At 41.3% G+C, this 21090-nt stretch overlaps 1 protein-coding gene across 1 annotated transcript in view; it reads right to left on the bottom strand.

Moving 5' to 3' along the window:
• LOC145413007 (uncharacterized) overlaps window positions 1-21090 on the bottom strand; it is a 468549-nt gene that overhangs the window by 6915 nt on the left and 440544 nt on the right. The gene's annotated exons all lie outside the window — the stretch shown is intronic.

Below are 21090 nucleotides of genomic sequence, written 5' to 3'. Positions count from 1 at the left end.
ACACACTGTACACTAACCCATGGATGTCAGAGGAATACTGTTATGATTATTTTATATCATGAAGAAAAAACTGTGTATCAGCATAACTTCTCACAATGAAGTCATAGTGAAAAGTAAGTTGAAGTAACCACTGCATCATTAGGAATCAATCCAAACTCACATTGCTGCAAACCATAGCATAACAGCTGGATGGTGGTTGGCCCATGGTTTGGTTAGATTTAACACTGTGCAACTGTTATGTAGATGACGAATTTCTACAGGTACCAGAGTTTTTGTTGTCTTTGGGCAAACCTTAAGCTAACAGTTAGATAGTGGTTAGCCCACAGTTTGTTTACACGAGGTCTGTTCACATTTTTTTAAATTTTTTAATGCAAGGAAGAAGGAACCAAAGGCCAGGAGCCTCCAAACAGTTTCTTCCAAGAAAAAAACAAAAACAATACAACAGAGACCCAAATTCAAGATCCATTCATTTCGAGATGCCTGTACACATTCTGACCTTTGACTCTAAAAAAATAAATAGCTAACCTGTTGTGCTAGGACACTAATCCCCCTCAAACAAGGCCCCTTCTGACTTGACACACATAGCCCAGTGTCCTTTCAAATGCCTGAAACATTTTTCAAAGTCTGTTTTCAGTATCTCCTTCAGGTGCTTCATCACATTCGTCATGATCTCTTCTCTCATCTCAAACCAGGAACCCTTCAGTGGAGTTTTGAGCTGGGGGAATAACCAAACATTTCATAGAGCCAAGTCTGGTGAGTAGGGAGCCTGCCGGACCTGAGGTATGTTGTACTTGGCCAAAAATTCCTGAATTAGTTGAGAAGAACAGACAGGGGCATTGTTATGGTGCAGCTTCTAACTTGCCACTTTCCAAAGGTCTGGTCTCTTCCGTCGAACTGCCTCACGAAGACGACGGATAGCATCGAGGTAGTAGCTCATGTTTGTTGACAGTCTGACCTTCTGGTGCATATTTATGATGCACAACACCATGGTAATCGAAAAAAACTGTCAAAGTTCATTTCAACCTGCTGCAGACATGTTGTGTTTTTTTTCTGGCTGAGGAGACCCTGCATACATCCACTGGGATGACTGTGCTTTGGTTTCTCTGTCGTACCTGTACACCCAAGTCTCATTTCCAGTGATAGCAGTCTTCAGAAAGTCTGGATGGCAATTTGCACACTCCAACATGTCTTAAGCAATGTTCATCCATACAGCTTGTTGTTCACATGAGAGGAGCTTTGAAACAAACTTGGCAGCAACTCTTTGCATGTCCAAATTATCCGTTAAAATTTTGTGTGCCGATCCATCACTGATATCAATTTCATTAGCAATTTCTCAAACAGTCAACCAATGATTTCCCATGACCAAACTGTAAACTTTCTTCATATTCAGTACAGTACACTCAACCCCCTGCTATCGCGCGTTTAGCTATCACGTTTATATGCTATCACGCACACATCAAAAGCACAACCATACATGCTATCACGCACCCCAAGACCGCTATCACGCGTCAAGTTTGAAGACAGGCTGAACGAAACTTATTCACACGGCACTTCATACGAGGTTTGCAGAGGATACGATGGTTAATCGGAACGGTAATGTGGTAAAATTCCCGATTATAGCACGGGCATTTGGAATGCATCTGAACGGATTCCTGCCGAGGATACGACGGGCAAAACAAGGACCAAAACCCATTCGGCTCGAAAGAATATATCATACTACAGCATTGAAATTTAGCCTGACACTGAATACTTATTAATATTGTATTTTAGAATAAATATCAATCGTTTTGAAACCCTTATAAAGTTAATATTTCTTATGCTGAAAAAACTGTGATGTCGGTGCTGAGATGGGGCTCTGACGACAGTGTGAGGAACGTGTGTGATAGCATCCAAGTTTTGTTCCACTTAAATGTTCCTCAGCCATTCCTGATATAAGGTACCATGTGATACCCCCTTTAGCTGTGGACACTAAAGAAACAGAGACAGCCAAAGAGATCTGGCGGCAACTAAGGCACTCCCAAGCCTCGCAACCCATCAAACCACCCAAGCCGTAATCCTTATAAAAGTTTGATGGCCTTTTATGTTGTTTATTTATTCATTATACTGTTATTATTAATATAATAATGCTTTTTTTCATGTTAGAGGAGAGATTGGCAGGAAATCGTAGGCATAAAGTGGTTAAAAGTTAGAAAAATGGGCCACCGAAAAACCAATTAGAAATTTTCCCATTGACTGTTCAGTTCAGCTACCGCGTATTCAGCTATCACGCGCGTTTCCTGTGACCAATTAGGTGCGATAGCAGGGGGTTGAGTGTACTCCTGCTTGCTGATGGACTTCCAAGACGTGGATCACTCTTGACTGACATTCGGCCATTTTTTAAGTGACTGTACCACTCCTTTATTTGTGTTATCCCAATGGCTTCATTCCCGAAAACTTGCTGGATCTTCCTGATAGTTTCAACTTGGTATCATCTAGTTTTTGGAAAAAACTGATGCAGTAATGTTGTTTGACTTTTCGGTCATTGTCACAAGCACAGGAACACGATGAACATAAGATGCACAACCATGAACACAGGCTGACTGACAGCCACCGAGTCACTCGTGGTGACTGGCATTATTCACACAAGCGCAGAAAGGTCCTGTACTGCGCTACACAAAACCCCTCCCCTATCCTCCTGCTGGTTGGTGAGAGAAAAAAAAAAAAAAAAAAAAAAAAAGAGGTCTGATGCTTCTGAACAGACCTTGTATTTGATGGTGTGCAGATGTTATGTTAACCATGGTTTGACACTAGTTTTTCATGGACCAAGGGCAAACCATAACTTAACTGCTGTATTTTGGTTATGCCATGGTTTGGTTAGATTTAACAGTATACAGATGTGATGTAAATGATAAATTTATACTAGAGTTTTTGTGGACTTTGGCAAAGATTTGGGTAAATTTGGGATACCTTTCATAGTAAACCTTAGATAATATACAGTCAATCGGGGTAAATAAAAACAATTTACCTTAACTTTGCATCACTGATCCTGTTTCAAAGCAAATGGGCAGATTGGATATCACATGGCAAATGGGCAGATTGGATATCACATGTTATGGGTACATAACAACCTAAAACATGACATATGAATGAAAGTTCTACAACCAGTCGGTGCTGAGATTTTAAAGAATATGTGGATTTTTTTTTACCCCAGTGAATGAAGAAAATGATAACTGCTCCAGGGGTTAAAAAAAATATATAACAAAAACTCTGAAACTAATGGAAATACAGCTTCCAAAACCTCATGAATTATCTTTGTTTATGTGTACAACATATTTATACATAACGTATTATTAGATAAAAAAAAATATACGGCATACATTCTGAATATAGACACGTGATTTCAGTCATGAACCAAGGCTTTAACTCCGCAAATGAAGTTGGAGTTATGTATTCACCTGTGTTTGTGTGTTTCTTGTGTGTTTGTCTACACAATGTCTCCAAAAGTTCTCGATGAATTTCAATATAATTTGTGGAAGAGTGGGCCATGGGCCAAAAAAGAATTTATTAAATTTGGAGGCAGATCCGGATTCGGATCAGGATCCTGCAATCGCACTGATGGAGGTATGCGCTCTCTGTGTGCCTTCTCATCCTTTATATATACCCCCCTGGGGGTAGGGGGGTTTCAAGAATACTCCCCCAGTATCCCTGCTTGTCGTACGAGGCGACTAAAAGGGTTGGTGGTGGGTTAGTGCCCCACCCCGTAAAAAGAACTAACTAAAAAAGTGAACAAAGCACCTCGGACCCGGACGGACCATACGTTGACGACTAAGGAACGGACGAAGGACATTCTTAGGGTGGGAACGTGGAATGTGAGAGGAGTGAATGATGAAGTGAAAGAGAGAGAGATTGTTCGGATGCTTGAGGATGCAAAAGTGGATATATGTGGATTGACTGAAACTAAATGGAAAGGTGAAAGGGTGAAAGAATGGGAATATGGTTTAGGTATATGTGCGGGAGTCAATGAAAATGATAGGGCAAGAGAGGGAATATGTCTGATGATAAGCAAGAAGTGGAAGGAGAATATAAGAGAGTATGGAACAGTGGGTGCAAGGATTGTATGGGTGAGGATAAAAGTAGGTATACAAGCGTGGGCGATTGTATGTGTGTATGCCCCGACAGAGGTTCGAGTGGCAAGAGTGAAAGATGAGTTTTGGGCAAGTGTAGAAGCGTGTATGGACAAGTTTGAGAGGAGCGAGAGAAAGCTGTTGATTGGAGACATGAATGGCAAAGTTGGGAATGTACGAGTGGATGGAGTGGTTGGTCAGTGGGGTGTGCCAGCTGACGTAGATGGGAATGGAAGTGCCTTGGTGGACATCTGTGCTTGTAAGGGGTTGGCAATAGCCAACACCTACTTTCGGCATAAGATGATCCACCGGTATACATGGAGAGTAATGAGGAGGATGGATGGTGAACTTGTTGAACAAAAGGCAATGATAGACTACGTGTGTGTGGATGAGCGAATGAGAAGACAAGTGTTGGATGCAAGAGTGTGGAGAGGGTGGGGGAATGGAGTCTCGGACCATCACTTAGTGATGGCCAAGGTAGAGCTGCAAAGAAAGTGGTTGAGGAGACGAAGGGGAAGACAGGAGGAAGCAACTCCTGTGAGAAGAGTGGAGAAATTGCAAGATAGTGAGAAAATGACAGAGTATAAGAGCATAGTGGAAGAAAGACTGGGAAGGTATGAGCTAGAGCAGATGGAAGGGGTGGAAGACGTATGTAAGATATTCACGGAAGAGATAGGTGCAGCGTGTGAGGCGGTTTGTGGAGTCAGGAGGAGATGCAAGGGTGTGCAAGGGACAGCATGGTGGAATGATGAGGTGAAACGAGCTGTGGAACAAAAGAAGAAGGCATATAGTGAATGGTTAGCGAGTAGAGGTAGGGGAGAAGATGAGAGAGAGAAGAGAGAGGTATATGTGAGCAGGAGAAGGGAGGTTAAGAGACTGGTGAAGGAGAGTAAAAAGAAAGTGGATGAGGAGTTTGGGAGGAATCTGAATGTGAAATGGAGGGAGAGTAAGAAATTGTTTTGGAAGGAGGTAAAGAAAGTAAGGCAGTGTGATAAGGGAAATAGTAGGGGAGTGAAAGATAGGAATAATAGATTGTTGGTGGAGAAGAGAGAGAAACTGAGATGGAAGGAGCACTTTGAGGATTTGTTGAATGTGGAGAGTGAGAGCAGTGCGAGTATAAGCGGTTGGGGAATGGCTGGGAGAAGAAGAGATGAGAGGAGGGAGGAAGAGATCAGTAGGGCGGAAGTAGTGGAAGCAATGAAGAAGATCAAGTTAGGAAAGGCCCCAGGAATTGATGGAGTGTGTGGTGAAATGCTTAGGTATGGGGGTGAGATTGTTGTGGAGTGGATATGGAAGTTGTGTAGATTGGCTTGGGAAGAGGGAAGGGTTCCAGAGGACTGGAAATCAGGTATAATTGTTCCTTTATACAAAGGAAAAGGAGAGAGAGAAGTATGTGGTAACCATAGGGGTATTTGCCTACTTAGTGTGACTGGTAAAATATATGGTAGAATACTCATTGATAAGGTTAGGCATATGACAGAGGAGCTAGTTGGAGAAGAACAAGGGGGATTTAGGAAGGGAAAAGGGTGTGTAGATCAGATATTTGTTATAAGATATTTAGTGGAGAAGTATCTAGAGAAGGGATGGAAAGTGTATGCTGCCTTCATGGACTTGGAGAATGCTTATGACAGAATAGATAGGCAAGGTATGTGGAAGGTATTAAGAATATATGGAGTGGAGGGGAAATTGTTGAGTGCTGTGAAGAGTATGTACGAGGGAGCTAGGGTTACGGTGCGAGTGGATGGTGAGCTGAATGAGTTCTTTGATCTCAATGTGGGACTGAAACAGGGTTGTGTGATGTCTCCATGGCTGTTTAATATATACATGGATGGGGTTGTAAAGGAGGTGCAGGGTAGGGCAGTGGATGTGGGTGTGGCTCTAATGAATGAGGGTGAGATTTGGAAGCTTCCAGTGTTGCTGTTTGCTGATGATACAGTATTGTTGAGTGAAGATGAATGGGAGTTGCAAGGTTTGGTGAATGAATTTGGGACAGTGTGTAAGAAGAGGAATCTGAAAGTTGATGTAAACAAAAGTAAAGTTATGGTGTTTGAGAGGAATGAAGTCACAGAGTGTGCAGTGAGGTTGGATGGTGAGGATATGGAGAATGTGAGTGCATTCAAGTACTTGGGTAGTGTGATGAGTAAGGATGGAACTTTGGGGGATGAAGTGCGTGAAAGGGTACAGCAGGGAAGGAAGGTTGTTAGTTCACTGAAAGCAGTGATGAGAAATAGGGAGGTGAGTAAGGAAGTTAAGAAGTCACTGCATGATAGTATTGTGATCCCTACCCTGACGTATGGAAGCGAGGCATGGACCTTGCAAGAGGGGAACAAGTCAAGAGTGAGAGCAGTGGAAATGAGTTACTTGAAAGGAGCATGTGGAGTGATGTGGAGGGACAGGTTGACGAATGAAGAAGTGAAGGAACGCTGTGGGGTGGATGTGGATGTGGTGCAGAAGATTAGGAGAAATACACTGAGGTGATTTGGACATGTGAAGAGAATGGAGAATGAAAGACTGACTAAGAGGGTGTATGTAGGTGAGGTGGAGGGAGGGAGAGGGAGAGGTAGACCGAGGATGAGGTGGAGGGATGGAGTTGAGAGGTATATGAGGGAGGGGGGGGTGAGTTGGGGGGAGGGTAGTCAAATGGTGGGTGACAGAGCGACTTGGAGGCATTTTGTCTGCGGCCACCCTTTGCGGGATTAGGGCGTCGGGCTATAGATAGATAGATAGATCTTTCTTGTTTGGACTATCTATCTATCTATCTATCTATTGCCAGACGCCTCAATCCCGTTTGGGGTGGCCACAAACAAATCGCCTCCAAGTCGCCCTGTCCCCCGCCATTTCACTGCCCTGCTCCCAACTCACACCCCCCTCTCTCATATACCTCTCCACCCCATCCCTCCATCTCATCCTCGGCCTCCCCCTCCCTCTTTCCCCCTCCACCTCACTCATATACACTCTCTTTGTCAGTCTTTCACCCTCCATCCTCTCCACATGGCCAAACCACCTCAGTGTATTCCTCATAACACTTCCTATCACATCCACATCCACACCACAACGTTCCTTTATATCCTCATTCGTCAGCCTGTCTCTCCACGTGACTCCACAGGCTCCTCTTAAATAATTCATTTCCACTGCTCTCACTCTTGACTTGTGTCCTTCCGACAATGTCCAAGCTTCACTTCCGTACGTTTGGACTGATCCATGCAAACTTGACTTTCTTCTACTGTTTTGCCTTTTTAGGAGAAGGAAATCCAAACTTAACTACATTTTTGAAGTATTCAAGAACTTCTGCCTCTTCAGAAAAATTATTGTATTGCTTTCCATGAAGTTTATCTTCAATGTGAACCTTTGTTGGACCTCACATTGCTGTTTTGTTGTATTTTTTGCTTTGTTGTTTTTTAGATGCAATAAGAAACATAGGTATTTTATTACCCCTTTGGGGGTGTCTGTACCCAGGGTAAAAAAACATATCTACACTGGAGTTACAAAAGCAGGCAGGTCCTCTCTCTTGGTTTGGCTCTTAAGGGCAACTGTCACTGATCACCTGACAGCAGAATGAATGCAGTGCATTCAAAGCACCTGAAATGGCATTACTTAAAGAAAAAATGCCTAAAAAGTTAAATGAGCAGAATATAAACCAAAATTTCTTTATTTGATCATAACCTGGCACCGAATCATTGTTGGGAAAATCTGCATAAACATAATATGGAGTATAGGTAGGCCTATCACCACATAAAAAACCAGAAAAATTAGGCACCAGATAAAGATTGGCAGGGCTGTGTTACTTTTTACCCCAACTTGTCCTGTTTTTATTTACCCCGATTGAATATATGAGTAAATATTTGCCAACGTTGCAGATTATACGATTCATAGTACAGGCAGACCCCGAGATACGATACCCCTAGATGCGATACCCCAGCATAGCAACAAGGGTAGAAATACCACCATACCCAGCCGGACAATGGCCAAATCCCGGTATAATGATTTTTTTTTTTTTTCTTTTACCGATTTTGATGATATTTTAGACTTATATTTTGTTTTTAGGTTCATTTATAAATTGTTTTTAAAGTCAGATTAATGTGTTTTAGTCACTGGTGGGGTGGACATTGTCATTTTGGGGTACAGTTTACTAAGTCTGATTTTTTCCAGACTTATTTTTGATGATTTTCAGATTTTACTTTTGGGTTTAGGTGAGTTATGAATATAAATTGGAGCAGATGGGGGACATGGAAGGTGTGTGCAGGATATTTACAGAAGAAATATGTGCAGCATGTGATGTGGTGTGTGGAAGGAAGAGAAGATGGAGGGGGGTGCAAGGAACAGCGTGGTGGACTGAAGAGGTGAGACAGGCTGTGGCACAAAAGAAGAAAGCATACAATGAATGGATGAGAAACAGGGGCGTGGAAGAAGTTGAGTGGCGGAAGAGAGAGTTATATGTAGAAAGAAAGAGAGGTGAAAATATTAGTAAGAGAGAGTATGAAGAGAGTGGATGAGGAATTTGGAAGGAATTTGAGTGTAAAGTGGAGGGACTGTAAGAAAATGTTTTGGAAAGAGGTGAAGAGAGTAAGACAGTGTGGAAGTGAGGTTAACAGGGGAGTGAAAGATAAAAATGGTAAATTACTAGTGGAGAAGGGAGAAAAAGTGAGCAGATGGAAAGAACACTTTAAGGAATTGTTGAACATACAGGATGGAAGTAATGCGAGTATAAGTGGCTGGGGAATGGCTGGGAGAAGGAGGGAGGTGAGAAGACAGGAAGAAATCAGTAGGATAAGTTGTGGAAGCAATGAAGAAAGTTAAATTGGGGAATGCCCCAGGTATTGATGGAGTGTGTGGTGAAATGCTGAAGCATGGGGGAGAGATAGTAGTAGAATGGATGTGGAAGATGTGTAGATTGGCCTGGGAGGAAGGTAGAGTCCCGGAGGATTGGAAGTCAGGTATAATTATTCCCTTGTACAAAGGGAAAAGGGAAAAAGAAGTGTGTGGTAATCATAGGGGCATTTGTCTTCTTAGCATAAGAGGAAAAGTGTATGGTAGGATACTTATTGAATTAGAGAAAGAACAGAGGAATTAGTTGGAGAAGAACAGGGAGGCTTTAGGAAGGGAAGAGGTTGTGTAGATCAGATATTCATTCTCAGATCTTTAGTGGAAAAGTTTGTAGAGAAGGGAAAGAAGTTGTATGCAGCTTTCATGGATTTGGAGAAAGCACATGACAGGGTGGATAGACAAGGATTGTGGAAAGTATTAAGAATATATGGAGGAGATAGGAAGTTGTTGAATGCTGTGAAGAGTATGTATGATGGTGCTAAGGCTGCAGTGAGTGTGGATGGTGAACTAAGTGAATTTTTCTCTTTAAAGGTTGGGTTGAAACAGGGATGTGTCATGTCTTCATGGTTGTTCAATCTGTATATGGAGGAGGTAATAATAAAGGTACAAGGTAGGGTAGTGGATGTTGGAGTGGCCCTGGAGAGAGAGGATAGTGTTTGGAAACTCCCTGTACTGTTGTTTGCAGATGATCCTGTGTTGTTGAGTGAAGACGAAGGAGAGCTGCAAGGCTTGGTGGATGAGTTTGGGAGAGTAATTAAGAAACGGAATCTAAAGGTGAATGTAGGGAAGAGTAAAGTGATGGTCTTTGAGAGAGGTGAAGGCAGTGAATGTACAGCGAGGTTGGATGGTGAGGAATTGGAAAATGTGAGTACGTTTAAGTACTTGGGTAGTGTGATGAGTAAGGATGGAGGTTTGGAAGGTGAAGTGCTTGAAAGGGTACAGAAGGGAAGAAAGGTTGCTGGTTCTTTGAAAGCAGTGATAAGAAACAGGGAAGTGAGCATGGGAGTGAAAAAGTTACTACATGACGGTATTGTGATACCAACTCTAACGTATGGAAGTGAAGCTTGGACGTTGTTGGAAAGACACAAGTCAAGAGTGAGAGCAGTGGAAATGAGTTATTTAAGAGAAGCCTGTGGAGGCACATGGAAAGACAGGCTGACGAATGAGGATATAAAGGAGCGTTGTGGTGTGGATGTGGATGTGATAGGAAGCATTATGAGGAACACACTGAGGTGGTTTGGCCATGTGGAGAGGATGGAGGGTGAAAGACTGACAAAGAGAGTGTATGTGAGTGAGGTGGAGGGGAGAAGAGGGAGGGGGAGGCCGAGGATGAGATGGAGGGATGGGGTGGAGAGGTATATGATAGAGGGGGGTGTGAGTTGGGAGCAGGGCAGTGAAATGGCAGGGGACAGGGCGACGTGGAGGCGTTTTGTTTGTGGCCACCCCAAACGGGATTGAGGTGTCTGGCAATAGATAGTGAGTTATAAACTGCTTTTAGGCTCAGTTTAGCTTGTTTTAAAGCTATTTGTGGGTTTAGGTTAGCTAGAAACTTGTTTTTAGACTCATATGGGTGGGTTTAGGACTAGGTTAGGGGGGATACCCAAGGCTCAAAAAGGCATCCCTATATTATACATGTTAAATCTATCCCAAGATATGATACCCAGCCTAGTGATGGGTTTTTACTTATCCAATTGCATCGTTAAACTGGAGCATGCCTGTATTTATATTTCAATCTCTCCTGGATACCATCTTCTTTTAATTTTATTATTAATTTTTTTATAAACATCAGTCATCCCCTAGGAGTGCAGAGGTAACTTAATTAACAAATGCTACCATTTCCTCTTCCTTCTGTTTATGGGTGACTGTACACTAAGTGACATGCCAAATGGTTTCACGTATACCAAGAAACCATTTACTACGCTGGGTGGTAACCATATAACCAAATCATGGCACCTGGTGGATTAGTGGGTAATTAAGGCACTTCAATTGGATTAACCCCTAAAACGCGGGGCGTCGTGTTTGCGATGCTCGCCAAAAAGAACATAACTGCGGATCGTCGCGTTTGCGATTCGAGTTAATTTTGAATAAATGCGGGCAAGGATGTTCCAGCTAGTATAGTCTATCAGTACCACCACCCTTTAGCTACAATTAGCATACTTTACCTTTGTACTACTGACCTCTGTTGTTGCCAAGTATCGCGTTTTTCCCCCCTCCCTCCCCCACCACGGCCCGGCCAGCCTGGCTGTGATACATGGCAGCACTCTGACTGCTCAGAACTGTAAATCTGCGCTCTCCTCTCACAAGCAGTTTATGCTAATAGGAAACGTTTGTTTCCCCAGTTGTCACACTAGCTTTTTTTCGCACGGTTTGCTCATGTTTAGCGTCAGTTTACCGCAGGCTTTCAAAGTGACATTATGGCGAGTTCTAGCTCTTCCGAGTCAGTGCGAGCGGCCGACAGGAACGAGAATAAAGTGACGGGCGTAAGGCAGAATAAAAAGCGAGCTGTGGTGATCTTTTGGGAAGTAATATGATTGAAAATAATGTAGTATACGTGTTTTTAGCTGTGAAAATGGAAATGTTTGTTGAGTGACGGGAAGACCACCGCCGCGCTGCATGTCGGCCATATGCTTCGTTGATTTTAGCCTTATTTTCAGTGCTTATTGTACAAATACGGATTCCAAACTACCTGTACGTTATAGTATAAAGTTTACTGTGACAGAATGAGGCTGTGGTAGAGGGGAAACTGGGTTGCTGGAGGTGTGAAAGTGAAGATTTTGTTACCCAACTTTGCAAGTCTCCACAAGTCCTTGGGTAGTCCACGAAGGCTCAACATCTGTCTCTGGAGAAAGTTGAATGTAAGTACTATCTGCCATACCAAGTATAATGTTCTAGAGTTAATCTCTGATTTTTGGGTAATATTTTCCTACACGTACTCAGAACGCAATCGAACCCCGCCAACTGGGGGAGGGGGGGTCGGCTGTCCATTGTCCGCGCATTAGGGGTTAAGCCTGTGCAGGTTTATATCCACGGGATGGTTGGGGTTTATTGCTCATGTAATGCCACTCAGGGATGAGCGAGGCTGGTCACTCTCATCTTAACCCCTACACCGCGGGCTTGTTTACCAAATAACCCCGCGTGTGCCGCGGGGTTATTTGGGCTCCGACAGACTCTCAAAAAATATTTGCCAAAAATCAGTTATTAGTCCTAGAATAATAAAATTAAATATGCTTATGGCAAATACCTTCAGCTTTCTCCTGGAATGATTGTTGAGCCTTCGTCAGTTACCGTAGGACTTGTGGAGACCTCTGAAGTAGGGTAACGAAGTCTCCACTTTACACTTCCCGACAACCCGTAATATGATTACCACAGCCAGATACAAACACTATAAACACTATTCTACAATTTTCAAGTAGTTTGGGATCCATACTAAAAAAAAAAACACTGTGAAAGCAATGGAAATTACGAGCGCGTCTGATCGTCGCACTGGCACTAGTTCGCTCTTAGTAGTCTGTCATTTATTATTCATAAAACCCCTCACACTTTATATTTCTATTACTATATAACACTTATATATATCTACAGTCTTTATTCATAAGTTTCCTTCAGTAGTATTAGTTTATTGTCACTGTAGGGATTCAATTTCTTTCAGTAAAATACGTAGCATTCACTTTCTCGTCCTGTATACTGGCATTGAGAGTGAATGTCACTTTCATCTTCACTCTCATAACTCATAGCATTCAGACATGCTAGAGTGAAACTTTCACTTTCATTACTCCTAGGGTATATACTCGTATTCTTATAATACTACTCATTTACATTTCTATTTACGTTCTCTATTTTATTTACGTTATTTACATTTCTATTTTATTTACACTGTGTTGTGCACTGTCATTTGAAATAACTTATAAAACTGTTTTCTATTGTTCACGTATATTTACATTCATTACTTTCACTTGCTGTTTACACATTATTTACACATTATTTACAATTCCACTTGCATTGTTTTACTCAATAGAAAGATCGTAGTCACTCTTTTATCAATTGTCAGCCCTTTACCTCTTTCCACACAAGGTTTAGTAGGGGGTAAAGGTCACAGGGCCATTTGCATGGGGGTGAAAAAAGGCCTTGAAGTCAGCAAGAAGAAACATACGTACTCTCACTTCGGAAGTTGAGAGTAACCTGATAACGGAGGGCTAGCGTGGAGGCCTGCTAAGGGGTTATTCAGGGTTACCAATATTACTTCTTGAAACAGCTAAGTCTAGCACTGATATGATTGGCAGGAAATCTAGACAATACATTATAAATTTGGTAGTTCCAGGTGAATGTAAATATCACTTAGGCTTCTCCCTTCCCTCCTTACATGTATATTTATTTCGAAAATAGATTAGAGGCCTACTTAGGAGATATATTTTCAGAGCTACCAATGTTAGATCTTGAAACATCTTTGTTTAGCACTGATATGATTGGCAGGAAATCTAGACAATACATTATAAATTAGGTAGTTCCAGGTGAATGTAAATATCACTTAGGCTTCTCCCTTCCCTCCTTACATGTATATTTATTACGAAAATAGATTATAGGGCATATTTCAAGGGGAAAAAACAGCGAAAATTAGCGAACGAGTGCACGTGAGGTGTTGTCAGATGATAATTAGCCAATTCCAGGTGTTTGGCACTCTCACTTACCTTATTTCTTTCTTGTATATATTATTTGGTATAAGAATAGGACATAGGGCTTATTTCAATGGATGAAATCAGTGAAAAATTCCAGGGAAGATTTACTTAGCGTAGCACGGCCGGGCAGGCGAGAGGATAGGGTAATGGAGGGGGGGTAGGGAGGGGAGTCAAGAACGGGGAGAAATGGCTAAATTGTCAACAATGGATGGGAGTACAGATGAGATTAGGAGTGCTGACTAGTGTTGGACATTGGCAGTACTGATAGATGATACAAGCCCCCACTTGGAAGCCCGGGTGAATTCAAAATAACACAGAATCACAAAAGCGACGCCCCGCGGTATGATCCCTTGCTCCCAAGCGTGACGCCCCGCGGTTAAGGGGTTAAATGTTACAACCAACTTGCCCAGCCCCAGACTCCTACACTCCTCATGGGGCAACACAGGATTAAATGATGATGATGTTGGAGATGACAACAATTATTTGGTAACTGACACACGAAATACAGTAAAAGTCCTTGAACCCGACCACCAATAATCCAAATATCCCAAAGCTTCGAATTTTTCAAGGCAACATTTTTATTTTACTGGCCTATATCTAAGGATTTATCTTCCTTGGACTTGCCCTTGGACTTGGATGTACCTGCCTGCAACTATTCATCCACACTTCTATGCATTTCCGGTGAATAAAACAATAACCCATATCATTTCAAGTGTTTACATAATGATCATATACATATTTCTAATGTTTTCAAAGGTTCCTCCCAATAGTCCGAAAAAAACACTAGTCCAAAAGATCCTTGGTCCCCTGCAATTCAGATTACAGGACTTTTACTGTACTTGGAAATTTGTTACTTATACAAAATATTAATGATAGGCTAGTGTTATTATTCTATTTTGAAAGTACCACCAGATAAATATGTTGCAATATTCTTCTGTATGATGTGCACTAATAGCCGAATTGGATATGTGAACCCTAAGGTTCTCATCTTGCATGCAACTTTTGGCACAACTTTGGCCTCATTACTGAAAGGCATCGTAAAATAGATGTTTATCAATCATATCTGATGGTGCAATCGGTCGAGGACTTGGGCTGGAAAACATGGTGGGAGACATTCCATGGTCTCAAAACATGAGTTGGTCATGATTATTTTCTTCCCCCAAGTAGATGCATCAGAGACAACTTAGCCTTGGTCCCCTATGCTCAAAAGTGAGCAAAGTTTGATTTTGCAGCTTTAGCAAATCAATTTTTGGTTTGCAACCAAGTCTGTCCCAAGTTAGATCATGGCTAGTGGCTAACAGTTCATTTAACGTTGCACTAGATAAAAGTTTTGTTATGTGGAGGACATGTTAAGTGCTGGAGGAGGGGCTTGAGCTAGCTCTGTCACTACGGTAAGAAGTGGATAGAGGAAGATTTGGGAACTGCTGCCTCTCATGACACTGAGAGGGCTCTCCCTCGATGTTAAGGAATCTTTTCATGTGCCATGTTGTTGGAGTGTAAAGCTGCATGGCTGTGAAACCTGGGCAGTAAAGGAGGAGGATATTTGTGGGCTCAAACCTACAGAAATGGCAATGGTTAGATGGATGTATAGAGCATCCTTGAATGTAAGGCCTGGGGGGGCTAGGATTCTGACTGAAGAGCTGAGGGGAAGGATGGGACTGAAATGTCCTGGTGTTGTGATAAGGAGGGGTGGAATGAGATGTCTGGGGATACTGAGAGGATGGAAGATGACAACTGGGTACAAAAGGTGGGAAGTGTGAGTGTTGAGGTTAGGGTCGCATAAGGCAGACCGAAAATGATCTGGAATGAGGCCATAGAGTGTGACCTCAGAGATAAGGGACTGAATAAAGAGGCTGCCAGAGACTGACCAGCATGGAGAGCTGCCATTATGTGACTATGACTGAAGTAGGCAAGCACACTGGAGCCATTATACATGATATGATACAATACAACATTTTTAACATTCACTGAAAACCGTAGAACAACATTAGACTTAGTTTACTAGCAACATTAACCCAACATCCAGATAACATTTTTGGCCATGGGGGTGTTAACTTTACCCTATTGGTAACACCACCACATCAGCATCATATGGGTACTTTTATTACAAATTTCTACTCTTCCCCTGCTTCTAACTGTTTTATGAAGAGTAAATTTTATAATTTACATACATTCACATTCTGGCTATGATGCACTCTCAACTTAATATAACTATCTGGCACTGACTGGGATAATTCTGAGTTGTTGCAACCATAATATTGTTTATGGAAAATAATTAGTATGACAAAACAGATGTATATTTCTGTAAAAATTTCATCTAAGGAAAATAATTTGAAAGTATGAAGCAATATTTGTAAAGAAACACTGTCATCACCATGACAAAGTACACTATACAATGGCATAAGAACCTCCGAGGGAATCCTCCTAATACTGAATGGCACAGCATTAAAAAGCATTGCAATGGAGCGCCCGTAGATATAATTTCGTAAATGAAATTTCTTAAACAATTTTTCATTTACTGGTTACTGTTATTTAATCAACTGCTGAGGAATATTTACTGTATGTATTCCTCCCATACTCACTGAAGCAAACTGTATGTATCCCTCACTGTGCCACTCACTTCCATGCTCACTCACTCACTCACAGAATTACTGTACCTTTCTGAATGATGGAGTCTTGAGCTTCTGGGGCTGTGTTGAGTGGTTTGGGTATCCACTCTCTCTCTCTCTCTCTCTCTCTCACACACACACACACGAACAGCCGGAGAGAGAGGACGTCCCAGGCATCGCTCCTAACCTTGAGTAGTTTCAGGAATTTTGTCTGTCCTGTCTCCTAGGGTCTTTCTTTAAATTTAAAATAATGAAAGTTGGTAGACCACCAAAAATGTAAAGATTTGTTGGCAATAGTATACATGAATGTTTGTGGCTTATTCGGTTACAGCTGTTTAGGTACTTTACCGGTACGTTAAACATGGCCGAAAATGTAAACAATGAGGGAATGGAATTTCAAGGATTTGATGCTAATACTAATGTCATGGACCTGGTGAAAACATTAATTATGAGGATTAGTGAACTCGAAAAAAAAGTAGAGAATCTAGTGATAAAGGATGTGTCAGGAAATACGGAAACCACCATACAGAGTCTAATCCAGTCCAACGAAACAGCCAATGAAGAGATTAAGAATCTGAAGAGGGAAAATGTTGAACTGAGGAGGAAACTTGAAGAGAGTACTAATAAAATGGAGAAGGTGAGTAATGTATTAGAAGAACACAAGGCAAAGTGGGCACACGTAGAAGAAGAACAGAAAGAAGTGGTCAGCTTAAGAGAGATCATCCAGGAAGAAAGGGAAATGAACAAGAAAGAAATGGAAGAAAATGTAGTGAAAATGCTGAAGAAAAAAGAGAAAATAGTGAGAGAAACTGTAGAAAGGAACAGATGTGTGGCAGTATTTGGAAACAGGGAAGAGGAAGAAAAGGTTAGGTTCGCAAGACTCGAGAGAGACACGAACATGGTGAGAGGAATATTAGGCAAGATTGACCCCGAAGGAGACAAGTGGGTAAAAGAAATTGAGGAAGTAAGGAGGATAGGGCCTTATAAGAAAGGGGAAACAAGACCAATGAGAGTCAAGTTTACATCAGAAAGTGTAATAAATGAGATACTTAAAGTGACCTGGAAATTAAGCAAAGAGGCGGGGATGGAAAATATTATAATAAGAAAAGATCTGAATGAAGAAGAAAGAGAAGTTTTAAAATCATTAAAGGAAGAAGTAAAGGAAAAAAAATGATAAGAGGACAGAGGAAGAACGTAATACTTTTTTTTGGAGAGTATTGGATATGAAAGTAAGGAAATGGTATTTAAGGAAATAGAAGTGAAGGAAACTAGGGGGGATGGTTGTGAAAGATCAGAAGTTGAGGAAGTGGTACGGACAGAGAGTAGGAGAGAAGAGGGTATTAATAATGTCAAAAATAATTTGAAGGTGATATATACTAATGTTGATGGTTTCATATCGACAAGGATCGAAATTAATGATTTCTTGAGAGAACTTGAACCTGATGTCATGTGCTTTGTAGAGACCAAATTAAGAGAAGATATTGATGTTCATTTGGGAGATGGTAAATACAAACTGTGGAGAAAAGACAGAAATGAAAAAAAGGGAGGAGGAGTGATGATAGCAGTGAAGAACAACATAAATGTAGATACTGTGGAAATGGGAGAAGGCAGGGCTGAAGTGATATATATGAAATTAGAAACTGGAGAGAATGTTAAGAGAGATATGGCGGTAGTGTATGTTCCCCCACAGACGAGAGCATGGAAGGATGACGAATACTATGAGATGTCAGATATGGCTAGCTACTTGCAAAAAATAATTGAGAAAAGCAATAATATAATTTTGGTGGGTGACTTTAATTGTAAAGTGGTGAACTGGGAGGAATGGTACTCGGGAGGCGGCGAGGATTCGTGGGGTACTATGTTATTAAATATAATAATGAATAATGTGATGACGCAGTGGGTCAAAGAAGAGACACGGTTTCGAGGTGAGGACACACCAGCAAGGTTAGATTTACTGTTCACCAAAGAACCTGATGTAATAGAATCATTGGAATATCTCTGTCCTTTGGGAAAAAGTGATCACATGGTCACTGAGTTCCAGATGTTAATAGGAAACGTCGAGCCAAGAGACGAGCTTCATAGACAGGGAAGATACAACTTTGGCAAAGCAAATTTTACAGGATTGAGAAACTTTTTTGAAAATGCGGATTGGAGAAAATTCAGAGAAACAAGAGAGATACAGAGGAAGTGGGATATCTTTCTAGACCTCTATATTTTGGGAGTGGAAAAATTTGTACCAAGAGTAAGAGGGAAAGAAAACAGGAAAAAGGAGTGGTTTAATAGAAGGTGTATGATAGCCAAAAAAGAGAGAGATAAGGCGTGGAACAATTGGAGAAAGAGAGGTAACGACAGAACAAAGGAAGAATATAAAAGAACAAGAAACGAATACACAAGAATACGTAGGGAAGAAGAAAGGAATTTTGAAAAAGGTATAATTGACAAATGCAAGGATGAACCTAAAATGTTTTATAGATTTGTTAATGGCAAACTGAAACAAAAGGAAGGAATCACCAAGCTGAAAGTAGATGGAGAGGTCTTTAAGGATGCGGCAATGCAAGCAGAAATAATGAACAAACGTTTCCAGTCAGTTTTCACTAAAGAAAAGGAGCTTGTGGAAGGGGAGGGAGTGATTAGAAATGTTCCGGTGATGAAAGATATAAAAGTGGAGGTGCAGGAAGTGTATAAATTACTGGAAACTCAAGATGTAAGGAAAGCCCCAGGACCTGATGGAATTTCTAATTGGGTACTGAAGGAATGCAGAGAACAACTGGCGGATAAAATTCACAGCTTAATTGTATGCTCACTGGAAGAGGGGAAAGTGCCAAAAGAATGGAAGAGGGCAAATGTGGTACCAATTTACAAGGGAGGAAACAGGGAAGAACCCCTGAATTATAGACCAGTGTCTCTAACCGGCATGGTCGCAAAATTGTGTGAGAGAATCCTGAAAGACAGATGGATAAAATATCTGGAAGAGATGAATATTTTGGCAGAATGTCAGTTTGGATTCAGAAGTGGAAGGTCATGTGTTTCAAACTTGTTGAGCTTTTACTCAAGAGCGATTGATGTGTTACAGGAGAGAGATGGTTGGGTGGATTGTGTGTACTTAGACTTAGAGAAGGCCTTTGACAAGGTACCTCATAAGAGACTAATGTGGAAACTAGAATATATAGGAGGACTAAAGGGGAAACTTCTGGAATGGATGAGAGACTTTTTGAGAGACAGACAAATGAGGACAGTAATAAAGGAAAAGATGTCTGGATGGAGGGAAGCAACAAGTGGAGTCCCTCAAGGCTCAGTGTTGGCGCCAGTAATGTTCCTGATTTACGTAAATGATATGGTAGATGGAGTGAACAGTTATGCGAGTCTGTTTGCTGATGATGTAAAGATCTTGAGGAAGACAGAGGTTGAGGAGGATTGTAAAATACTGCAGGAGGATTTGGATAGGATACACAATTGGAGCCGGACGTGGGAAATGAAATTTAATGTAAAGAAATGTAAAATATTGGAAATGGGTAAAAGTACCAGAAGACCACCACTGAATTATTTTTTGGGTAATGAATTAATCACAAAAAGGAGAGAAGAGAAAGATTTGGGAGTGCTGGTCCAAGATAGTTTGTCACCAGAAAAGCACATTAACAAGATAGTTGGAGAGACTTATAAGCTCTTGACTAACATAAGAGTAGCATTTCATTATATGGATGAGGAAATGATGAAAAAATTGATAGTGGCCATGATCCGCCCCAGGTTAGAATATGCAGCGATAGTGTGGTCCCCACACAAAAAGAAAGATATAAACAAGATTGAGAGAATACAAAGAACAGCAACCAAGATGGTCCCCAGTCTGACAGACCTGTCATACAGAGAGAGGCTGGAAAAACTGGATTTGCCTTCGTTAGAGGAAAGAAGAAAGAGGGGAGACATGATTACGGTGTTCAGGACCATAGTGGGAGTAGATAAAATTGACAAAGAAGATCTGTTTGTATGGGATAAGAGAGCAACAAGAGGACATGGAATGAAATTGAAAAAGTCAAGCTGCTTGAAGGATATCAAGAAATATAGCTTTCCTTACAGAAGTATAGACTTATGGAATAGCCTGGACAAAGAGATCGTCCAGTCTAAAAACTTAAAGGAGTTTAAAGTTAAATTCGACTTATTGAGAAACAGCGACGGAAACCCACGAGCATAGTACATTCCGTGTATATCACAATTAGGTATATTCTTAAATATTTGGAACGACTTAGACAAAGAGGTGGTGCATGAGAAAAACATTCATGTGTGTAAAGGTAGACTTGATAAATGTGGATATGGAGACAGGACAACACGAGCATTGCTCAATTCCTGTATACTACAAATAGGTAAATACACACACACACACACACACACACACACACACACACACACACACACAAAGCACCGAGGGGAGCAGACGCATGTCGCCACCACCCCATACCTGGCTAACTTGGCCAGTGGCATTACCTAAATTAGTATCTTTATATGAGTCAAACTATGTACCAGGTTAGACTAAATGGTGTTCTAATATAAAAAAGAAAAAGTTTTAAGTAAGACTTGTTCAAACAGTTAAGAAAACAAAGTAGCGCAAGAATGCGCTAAATCAGCTGATCGTTTCTTTAGTCTACGACGGCACCAGGGAATGTAAGTAGTATATGTGCTTTTAATACTGCATAATGACCACATACTTTAGTAAAGCAAATTTGGAAAAGAAAAGGGATAAAGGTAGAAAGCAAGATGATGATTTCTACCAGGAACTGGTTGAAATGGAGACTCACAATAAACTGGTGGAACGAGTACACAGACTAGAGATGGCTTTTCAGAATGAGATTGATGAAATTAAGAAACAGATGCACTTGCAAAAGGAAGAAA

This window comes from Coenobita brevimanus, chromosome 94 (genome assembly GCF_032717465.1).
Source record: "Coenobita brevimanus isolate Jiangsu-jjx chromosome 94, ASM3271746v2, whole genome shotgun sequence".
Taxonomy (NCBI): Eukaryota; Metazoa; Arthropoda; class Malacostraca; order Decapoda; family Coenobitidae; genus Coenobita; species Coenobita brevimanus.
This window is presented reverse-complemented; position numbering and strand designations above follow the sequence as displayed.